The sequence below is a fragment of the Somniosus microcephalus genome, chromosome 24 (genome assembly GCF_052327205.1).
Source record: "Somniosus microcephalus isolate GS21.2 chromosome 24, FLI_Smic_1.0, whole genome shotgun sequence".
NCBI classification, from domain to species: Eukaryota; Metazoa; Chordata; class Chondrichthyes; order Squaliformes; family Somniosidae; genus Somniosus; species Somniosus microcephalus.
In genome coordinates, this window is record NC_141010.1 from 41,342,691 (window position 1) to 41,352,987 (window position 10,297).

The following is a 10,297-nucleotide window of genomic DNA, read 5'->3' on the forward strand; positions in this document are numbered from 1 at the left end:
TCCCCTTAGTATTTCTCAATTCTACCCATACAGATTCCACATCATCAGAGCTAATATCCTTCATTACAATTGTGTTAATCCCTTCTTTAACCAGTAATGCTACCCCACCTCCCTTTCCTTTTTGCCTATCTTTCCTGAATATCGAATACCCCTGGATGTTGAGTTCCCAGCCTTGGCCATCCTTGAGCCACGCTTCCGTAATCCCAACCAAATCATATTCGTTTACCTCTATTTGCGCAGCCAATTAATCCACCTTATTACGAATGCTCCTCGCATTAAGACACGAAGCCTTCAGGCTTGTGTTTATAATGTTCTTAGACCTATTAGAATTATTATTTACTGTTGCCGCATTTGATTTAAACTGTTGATTTCTCTGACTGCCACTTTTGTTTTTCGCCTTCCTATCTTTTGCTTTAATCCTTGTTTCCCTTTCCTCTGTCTCCCTGCTCAGGTTCCCAACCCCCTGCCATTTTAGTTTAAACCCTCCCCCAGAGCACTAGCAAACACTCCCCCTAGGACATCGGTTCCAGCCCTGCCCAGGTACAGACCGTCCGGTTTGAACTGGTCTCACCTCCCCCAGAACCGGTTCCAATATCCCAGGAACTTGAATCCCTCCCCCTTGCACCATTCCTCTAGCCACGTATTCATCTGAAATATCCTTCTATTTCTACTCTGACTAGCATGTGGCACTGGTAGTAATCCTGAGATTACTACCTTTGAGGTCCTATTTTTTAATTTACCTCCTAACTCCCTATATTCCGCTTTTAGGACCTCATCCCACTTTTTACCTATATCATTGATGCCTATATGCACCACAACTGGCTGTTCACCCTCCCCTTTCAAGATGTTCTGCAGCCGCTCTGAGACATCCTTGACCCTTGCACCAGGGAGGCAACACACCATCCTGGAGTCTCGTTTGCAGCCGCAGAAACACCTATCTATTCCCCTTACAATAGAATCTCCTATTACTATAGCTCTCCCACTCTTTTTCCTCCCATGCTGTGCAGCAGAGCCACCCCTGGTGCCAGGAAGTTGGCTGCTGCTGCTTTCCTCTGATAAGCCATCCCCCCCAACAGCACTCAAAGTGGTGTATCTGTTTGAGAGGGGGATGTCCACAGGGGACCCCTGCACTACCTGCCTGCGCCTAGTACGCTGCCTGTTGGTCACCCATTCCCTTTCTTCCTGTCCAACCTCTACCTGCGGTGTGTCCAACTCTGTAAACATGCTACTCACGATGTCCTGAGCATCGCGAACGCTCCAGTATGCATCCAATCACAGCTCCAGTGCTGCAATGCGGTCTGTCAGTAGCTGCAGCTGGATGCACTTCCTGCACGTGTAGTTTTCAGGGACACAGGCTGTGTCCCTGAGTTCCGACATATCGCAGGAGGAGCATACCATGTGGCCGGGCTGTCCTGCCATGACTTACCCTTTAACTAATTGAATTTAAATTAAATCAATCAATCCCACTAATTACACTACAGTTAAATGGTTTACCAACAGTCCCCGCTACACCAGAGAGACCTTAGTAACTATAAACCACGGAGTTAAAGTTTAAAAAAGAGAGAAATACTCACCAACCAATCACTTACCTGCTTCCTGGTGATGTCACACTTTGATTAGTTTTTACCTCTTCCCCCCGCTGCTGAATTGGTAAGCCTCGCTGCTCGCTGCTCCTCTTATAGTCACCGTGCTCGCTGTTCCACTCCCAGGTCCGCTGTGGTCGGGCCTCGCTGCTCGCCGCTCCTCTTATAGTCGCCGCGCTCGCTGTTCCACTCCCAGGTCTGCTGTGGAGATGGCTGCTTCCATGTCCGGCTCTGCTTCCCTGGGGAAGTTATACTGTTTCTGTGGTTGGGCCATGGGGTCCCCGTCTACTCTGACCTAAAACCCTGTGACCCTCCCGCAGTCGTGTTTGTGAGTGGCAAATGCGGCCAGATGGGCCTGCACAAATGCCTGGAACTCTGGTGGGGTGTTGCTGACCATGAGCCCGAGGTTGTAATCCTCTTTGGGCTTCATGGTGCAGAGGGTCCCCTTCCCTTCCTTACCCGGGATAACTATGATCTTGCCGTCCTTTACCTTTCCTGCTCCCCAGAGGCAGTGATTCCTTAAATCCACCAGGATCCCATGACCTATGATAAAATCGGCCCCCAGGACCCCTCTTCCACCCTCCACTTCCCAATTCATCAGGACGCATGTCCACGTGGAGCGGAGCGGTCCTATCCGAATGGCGAGCGGGATGGAAACCGAGCCAGCCTGCTCCTTGCCCGTGATCCCCGATAGACTGTATGGGACACCGCTAGAGAGAGGTGAGGTGGTGGGGTTAGCTGAGTAGATCACGGTGCATGACGCCCCCATGTCCAACAGATAGGTCCCCGCTACCTTTTCCACCTCCATCTCCATCATGGGTCTCCTCCACTCATCATATCGGAGCGAGCACAGATACACAGGCTGCGCCGGCTCTAGTCACGGTTGTGGGTTGGATGGGGCTGACGGGATGAGAGCACCGGTGGCGGCTGCTACTCTCCCCATGCCAGTCAGTAAGGACCTCATGGCGTCCAAAAGCGACTCAACCTTTGCGTAAGTGGCCCCTACCCCCGTCTTTTGGGCCAGGGCTGTGGGATGCTTTCCCTTGTTATCCTTCCAAGGGTTCTTACATTCCTTCCGCCAGTGACCATCCTTCCCACACCCGTAACAATTGGTCTTTGTGTTGTGGGGGTTACTCCCTTCCTGGTGCCACTCTTTCCTACCCGGTCCGGGTTTTACCTCATGCAGCTTACACTTGGGTGGGTGCGCATCGGCTCCCCTACCATTTTTATAGGCCAGAGTGAGCTGTATAATTACCGTGATCTCTGTGGTCTGGGGATCTTTGGGGTCAAACCAGGCTTCTGCCTTGGTCCGGATCTGTGGCAAGCTGTTCGCCACTAGACAACGGAGCCAACGTGTCAGAGAACCCCCGTTCAGGAATCCCCTGTCCCGCGTCCCCTGGCAGGCTTTCCGGTATACCGGCCACAACCGGTCCACAAAAGCCTGCGGGGTCTCCCCTGAGAGCTGTACCGTCTTCTCCACATGGGAGAAAGGACTTCCCTCATCCATCCCCATGGCCTCCAGAACCGCGTCCCTAAGCTCCTCATACCCGCTCTGTCCCCTCTTACACTCTTCAGAGAGGGCTTGGAGGAGATTACTCTCCAGGGAGAATAGCAGCATCTTGGCCTTTTCAGCGTCATCGCAGTCGTTGACGCTGGCGGCCTACTCTATTTCCCTGAAGTGGATCGAGAGGTCTCCCTTGACGGAAAGCTTTGTGATATGGTTGACCATAACCCTAAGCTGTTGGGTGTTAAAGGGTAATACGAACTGGTTTTGGAGGGGTCCCTCATCTTCGCCATTGGCGGGTGGGCCGAACCTCCGATGCCGCGCTGGACACATCGGCTCCGGTTCCGACTTTTCGGGCGGAGGTTGCTCTACCTCCGCCTCCACTTCTGGCTCCACTCTCCCTTGCTGCCAGACCTCACTGAAACTTGGCGTGATGGGTGGTGGTCGTGAGGTCTCCTCTCTCTCAACCGGGTCGTCCCTAGCCACTACCGGTGACACTGGAACTGTTCTCTCCTCGTTCCCCATAAAATCTGCCTGACCTGCCTTTGGGCTTATCAGGCATACCATGCCTTTTGCCTTCTGGAGGGCCCGGCTCAGATTCTCTATTTTCTCTTGGCAGGGGCCGTGGTCTGCTTCCTCAACCCCCTGTTCCTTAGCTAGCTTGTAAGCGGCTTTTACCTCCTGTACTTTCTCTTCCTGTTCCCTAACCTGCCTTGCCATGCGGGCGTTTTTCTCCTGCAACCTTGACTCATTTCCCTTGGCCTCAGTGACTTGACACCGTAGGTATTCCAACTGGGCCTTGTGTATTAGATATACTCTTTCTTGGTTCAAAGCCTGCAGAGCTACTAACAACTTTTCCCCCGCCTTATCCTGGATCTCCAAGGCCGACTCCCTTAACTCGATTGCTTGTGCAGCAACGAGCCCGTCCAGAAGCTGGATCTGCTTTTTAAAGCACATCAGCCAAACTGCTTTCTCTAAGGACTTCTTGTGTTTCTTTCCCTCTGTCCACTTGGCTGCTGCATCTACCGGGCACCCAGCCTTTAACAGAGTGGTGATCCACTTCTTAGTGATATTCACCTTGCTAAAAACATAATCAGAAATCCTTTCCTCCATCACGGTTCGCTCCACCACTGTCTACCATATCGCAACCTTGTTGCCGGTGGCCTGCCGCGGTCGCCATTTCTGTAGGGGGTTTTGCACAGGCGTGTTTGGGTCAGTCAGCTTTGCCTCTGACTACCTTCCTTGAGCGGTTTGAATCCCTTGCCCCCTGGGTTCTGGACACCGGACTTAGATACAGGCAGCGATACAGAGAAAACTCGAGTAGACAGGTGGTTGGATGCAAACAAAACCAAGATTTTATTGAAGAGGAAAACTTGATACGATCTTATGGAAAATTATTAGTGTACACTTCTACAGGCAAAAATGACAAGAGATTCATAATAATACAGGGAATGGTGAACACACGGCACATCGAGGGAAAACAACTATCTTAACAATCCCCTTATCCTTAACCCACCCTCTATGCCTAACTAGGTTAATCTATGAGGGGTCAGAATTCATGCTCACCAATGAAAAGGGTTTGTTAGACTCAAAACAGCGGTTGGGTTCGGGGTTCGCTCTTGGTGCTCTCTGGAGTCTGCCGTCGTCACGTGGGCTCCGGGTGCTGCAAGGGCGTTGTCCAGGTTCGAGTACCCCAAAGTTACAGTCTCTGCTTGGGTACTTTACTTTGCAGGGATGATTCTTCGCCAACAGCTTGAGTTTGACTGAAGATACTCGCAGGTCGGCTGAGGCTGAAGGCCCGATAAAGCCTACCCTCAGTTGGCCTTCCCCGGGTGGTCTTCCTCCTCCCCTCATCGCGTCCCGCTTCGCCTGGCCTGAATTGCCCGTGTTCACCCGACCCGGTGTCGGGGCGAGTCCAGATGGAGTTGGAGAGGGCACGGGCAAAGGCCAGGGGGTAAGCGCGGGACGGGGGAAAGAGCGGCAGCCACGAGGGCAAGGGGCCGAAGGACCGGGGAGCGGCAATACCGACAGCAGCCGAGCAGCAGTCTTCTTCTTCTTCTTCCAACACACGACCCCTCCTTGCTACCTGGGGGCCTTCAATTATACCTTCGTCGAAAACCCTTATCTGCCCGCCAAATCAGGTTAGTTCTTTGTTTTATTTTTGGCGGGCTAGTTAAAATAATGGTAGCGATCTATACTGATGGGTTTTTAGATGGCCGGTAATTGCATCTACCGGCCCGATAATTGACTTGTATTGTCCTGAAAGTCCTTGATGGGCTTGTCCAGCCTCGATGGATGTGTTTAATCTGTTTACGATTATGTATGCAGACTGTTTGATGGCTTTAACTGTAGGCCTCATTGAATTCAGATCTGCCTCTAATTCGGCCTAATACATAATTCACAGTCTGTCTGGGTCCCAAATCACAAAGTCCTTTTCACAGGAAACCTGCAGCCTTAGTTTCGATTTCCCTCAAACTGCCTGGGCTGCAGAATCCATTTTGGAGACCCGCAGGCTTTCTGCCACGAGGCACGGACGCCATCTTGGGTACTGTTTTTAATTTCAAAAGAAATGTCCATGCAGGGTCCCTTTTATCGATAATAACCTTCGGGGAAATGCACAAATTTTGCGAATCTTACACAGCTGCCATGTGGGAGAGAGAAAAAAAGAAAATAAAGGGAGGGGGGTGGGGGGGAAGGCCAAAACAAAGGTGTGGATAAAAAATATAAGTAAAAATGTAATAGGGGCCGAGGTTATGATCTGAAATTGTTGAAGTCGATATTGAGTCCGGAAGGCTGTAAAGTGCCTAATCGGAAGATGAGGTGCTGTTCCTCAAGTTTACGTTGAGCTTCCGTGGAACAATGCAAGAGGCCGAGGACGGTGAGGTCCGAGTGGGAATGGGGCGGTGAATTAAAATGACAGGCGACCGGAAGCTCGGGGTCACCCTTACGGACTGAACGGAGGTGTTCCGCAAAGCGGTCACCCAATCTGCGTTTGGTCTCCCCAATGTAGAGGAGACCATCTTACCAAATGTTTGCTTAGTCAGGCTTTTGAGAGACTGCCACCAACATCTGGTCAGGTCACAAAGGAATATTATCATTACACTCCTAGGTTATGCTATTGTGCAAGTAGATTTGGGGTAGTGCGAGTCCAGACGCAGAAAAGTAAGACACTCAGAGTGCTTATGGGAGCCACTGATGCCACTGAACCCAAGAAAGGTATCGATAGCATACCTGAATTTGTCACACCAAAGTAAGGCAAGATAATTGCCATATCTTATTAGGAATATGAAGGCCCTAAGGGGGCTATGCTTTTATGTGTGGATTGTTTAAGCTATCAGTGAAATAAAGGCAATGCTCAAACAGTGAAGTGAGCGATTGGACATTCCCAGTTAGGAGCGACACTCGCAGGGAGCTCCGGTCATGAAATCATGGGCCCACAGTGCCTCAATTTTAGTCCATTAATTTAAATGGACAGTAAATCAGGGCTGTGTCTGTGCGATTTCGCCCACGCAGTGCTCCCTGCTAGTGTCGCTCCTTGCTAGTAGAGCCTGATCAAGTATACAGCGTTGTAATTTCAAATCAGCCTTTCTTAATATGATGATGAAAGAAATCACTTTGACGGCCCTGGGGAGGGGGCAGAGGAGATTTACCAGAATGGTACCAAAGATGAGAGACTTCAGTTATGCGGAGAGACTGGAGAAGCTGGGATTATACTCCCGAGAGCAGGGAAAGTTAAGGGGAGATTTAATAGAGGTGTTCAAAATGATGAGGGAGTTTGATAGAATAGATAGGGAGAACCTGTTTCCACTGGCAGGAGGGTCGGTAACCAAAGTTTCCCGTAATTTTTTGTGTGTGTGTGTGCGGCTCCTTTAAGGGACTGCGGGCCCAATAACAGAACTTTAACATAGAAAAAGCCAGACCCGACTGTGCGGGACCGGCAGAGAACGGTGCGGCTGCACAGCTTATAGGGAACGTTGTCGGTAACCAGAGGACACACAGTTAAGATAATTGGCAAAAGAACTAGCGGAGGGAGATGAGGAGAATTTTTTGATGCGGTGAGCTGTTATGATCTGAATGCACTGCCTGAAAGGGCGGTGGAAGCAGATTCAACAGTAACTTTCAAAAGGAAATTGGATAAATATTTGAAAAGGAAAAAAAAAATCGCAGGGCTGTGGGGAAAGAGCAGGAGAGTGGGGCTAATTGGATAGCTCTTTCAAAAAGCCGGCACAGGCACGATGGGCCAAATGGCCTCATTTACTGCTGTATTATTCTATGAGCCTATGACATATGTGGAAGATGCTTTAAAGCATGAAGTGTTTAGAGATATTGATAAAATAAAAACAGCACTCACGCATCAAACAAATTAATATAATGCAGTTAACACACCAGCCCATCTTAATTCATATTTGTTTTATGTTTAAAGAACATATTTGCAAAGATTGCAAAGAATGTTCTAAACGAATATCTATTACTGGGCACGATCCAATAGCCAGCACTGGGGTTGCAAATTCAACTTTCAATTAGTTGCATGTACACACATAGTTTATCTGTTACTGCTGCTCCAATCTACAGTGCAAACTAGATGGAGCCAAGACTACTATAGAACCATATCTATTGATGCCGTTCTGTAATATAAATGCAGCTATAAATGCAATATAAACTATCGCTGGAAAACATATTTGTATCTGTGGGGTTGCTGATCTCAGTGTGTGTGACACAAGCTGCCCTACTTCTTCTTCTTAGGCAGTCCCTCGGAACTGAGGATGACTTGCTTCCACATTAAAAATGAGTTCTCAGGTGACTGATGAGTCCAATGCGGAACCTACAGTCTCTGTCACAGGTGGGGCAGACAGTGGTTGAAGGGACGGGTGGGTGGGGTGCTTGGGTTGACGTGCGCTCCTTGCGCTGCCTGCGCTTGGCTCCCGCTTGCTCCCGGCGAAGAGGTACAAGCTGCCCTACTGGTAGCTTGCTGAGACCTTTCGGTACTGCCAGCTGTTGTGATTTCCCTTTGGTTGTGATAAGAGCCATTGCTTACAGTCATGTCCCCTGTCTTCTATCAGTCCCCTGTCTCCACGTCGCAACTCACTGTTTAGGAAACATGATGGCTTGAGACCATGTTTACACTACAAACAGCAGCAAGTACAGCAGAGTGAAGATCAAAGATGATTTGCGCCCGAGCACTGTAGACACAATCTCAACCAGTTCCAGCCGGAACTCTCAACCTCAGGCACTCAGCACCACCTTCAACATTCTGCAATATTGTGTCCACTTCTGGGCACCACACTTCAGTAGGGTCATCAAGGCCTTGGAGAGGGCGCAGAGGAGATTTACTAGAATGGTACCAGGGGTGAGAGACTTCAGTTACGTGGAGAGACTGGAGAAGCTGGGATTGTTCTTCTTAGAGCAGGGAATGCTAAGAGGAGATTTGATAGAAATGTTCAAAATCATGAAGGGTTTTGCGAGAGTAAGTAAGGAGAAAATGTTTCCACTGGCCGGAGGGTTGGTAGCCAGAGAACACAGATTTAAGATAATGGGCAAACGAGCCAGAAGTGAGATGAGGAGAATTTTTTTACACAGTGGGTTATTGTGATCTGGAATGCGCTGCCTGAAAAGGTGGTGGCAGCAGATTCGCCAGTAACTTTCAAAAATGAATTGGATAAATGGGTGAAGGGGAGAAATTTGCAGGGCTCTGGGGAAAGAGCAGGGGAGTGGGACTGATTGGATAGCACTTTCAAAGAGGCACAGGCACGATGGGCTGAATGGCCTCGGTTTGTGCTGTAGCATTCAATGATTCTATGATTTCATTTTCACTGAGCGTCATGCTAGTGGGACCGGATCGCAAATGTACTGAGGGAATGCTACATTGTCAGAGGTGCCGTTTTTTGGATGAGACGTAAATCCGGGGCCCCGTCTGCCCTCTCAGGTGGATGAAAAAGATCCCGCGGCGCCGTTGAAAGAAGAACAAAGCAATCTGCTGGTATCCTGGCCAACAATTATCCCACAACCAACATCGCTAAAAACACACAATCTGGTCAATTATCTCATCGCAGTTCGTGGGACCTCGCTGTGTGCAAGTTGGCTCCTGCATTTGCCTGCACTTTAAAGTACTTTGGGATGTCCTGAGGCTACGAAAGGCGCTATACGAATGCAAGTTCATTATGCGGATACACATTTTCCAGCTCTAGCGGATAACAGCAAGTTGAATTTTGGGGTGCAAGGCCAGCACTGAGGAGCCATATCATTTCGTACATAGAATTTACAGAACAGAAACAGGCCATTCGGCCCAACTGGCCCATGCTGGTGTTTACGCTGCACATGACTTCCTCCCATCCCTCCTTATCTCACCCTATCAGCATATCCTTCTGTTCCTTTCTCCCTCATGCATTTATCTAGCTTCCCCTTAAATACATCCATGCTATTCGCCTCAACTACTCCATGTGGTAGCGAGTTCCACATTCAAACCAATCTCTGGGTGTTATTCCAATTATTTGATTTTTTTTCCTTCTCTGTTTTCTTTAAATTTTCTATTTTCCTACATTTTCTATTCTTCCCCTACCCTTCTCCCACCCCCCAAAGGCACTCACTTGTACCGCTGTAGAGTTCCACAGGGGCCAGCAATCTTTTGTTACCTCACCTAAGTGGTCACTCAGCATGCGTGATCCTGGTGTGCGGCATCACACTCACGCTCGCTTCCATTCTCACCGAGAGCGCACACCATGGGGGCAATATTCCCTGCCCTGGGGAGGCAGGTATGGAGACGGGACTGCCGGGAAAAGGGCAGAATCTGGGAACGGGTACCCATCCCGCCCCCAACCTGCCTCCGTGCCATCATCCCAGGAGGCGGGTCCTATCTCCTCGAGGCGGGAAGGGGATTAGTGCCAATTAACTGCCTTTTAACAGGTAGTTAACAGGCAGTTTTTGGCTAATCACTATTTTGAGCCCTAAAGTGCAGGCTTCCCGACAGCTCCGAACCTCGCCAGGGTCAGCGAGGCGAACCGTGGGTCTGCAGGGGTCAGAGGGGCGGAAATGTCCAGTGTGCAGGTGAGTGATGAGTGCAAGTGTGGAGAGGTAAGTGTGTGAGGTGAGTCTAAAGAGTTTTATTCAGATTATTTACCTTTGCTTCTTCCTCCAGGCTTCATCCCTTTTGTAGTGTATGTACCTTTAAGAGAGAACTACTTTTACAGCTCCTGTATACTGTAGTACCGGCAGT

General features: G+C 49.6%; 1 pseudogene; it reads right to left on the reverse strand.

Annotated features, from left to right (window-relative positions):
• Positions 1 to 471: 471 nt before the first annotated feature.
• LOC147101270 (uncharacterized) lies at positions 472 to 1,419 on the reverse strand (annotated as a pseudogene).
• Between the last annotated feature and the right edge of the window lie 8,878 nt (positions 1,420 to 10,297).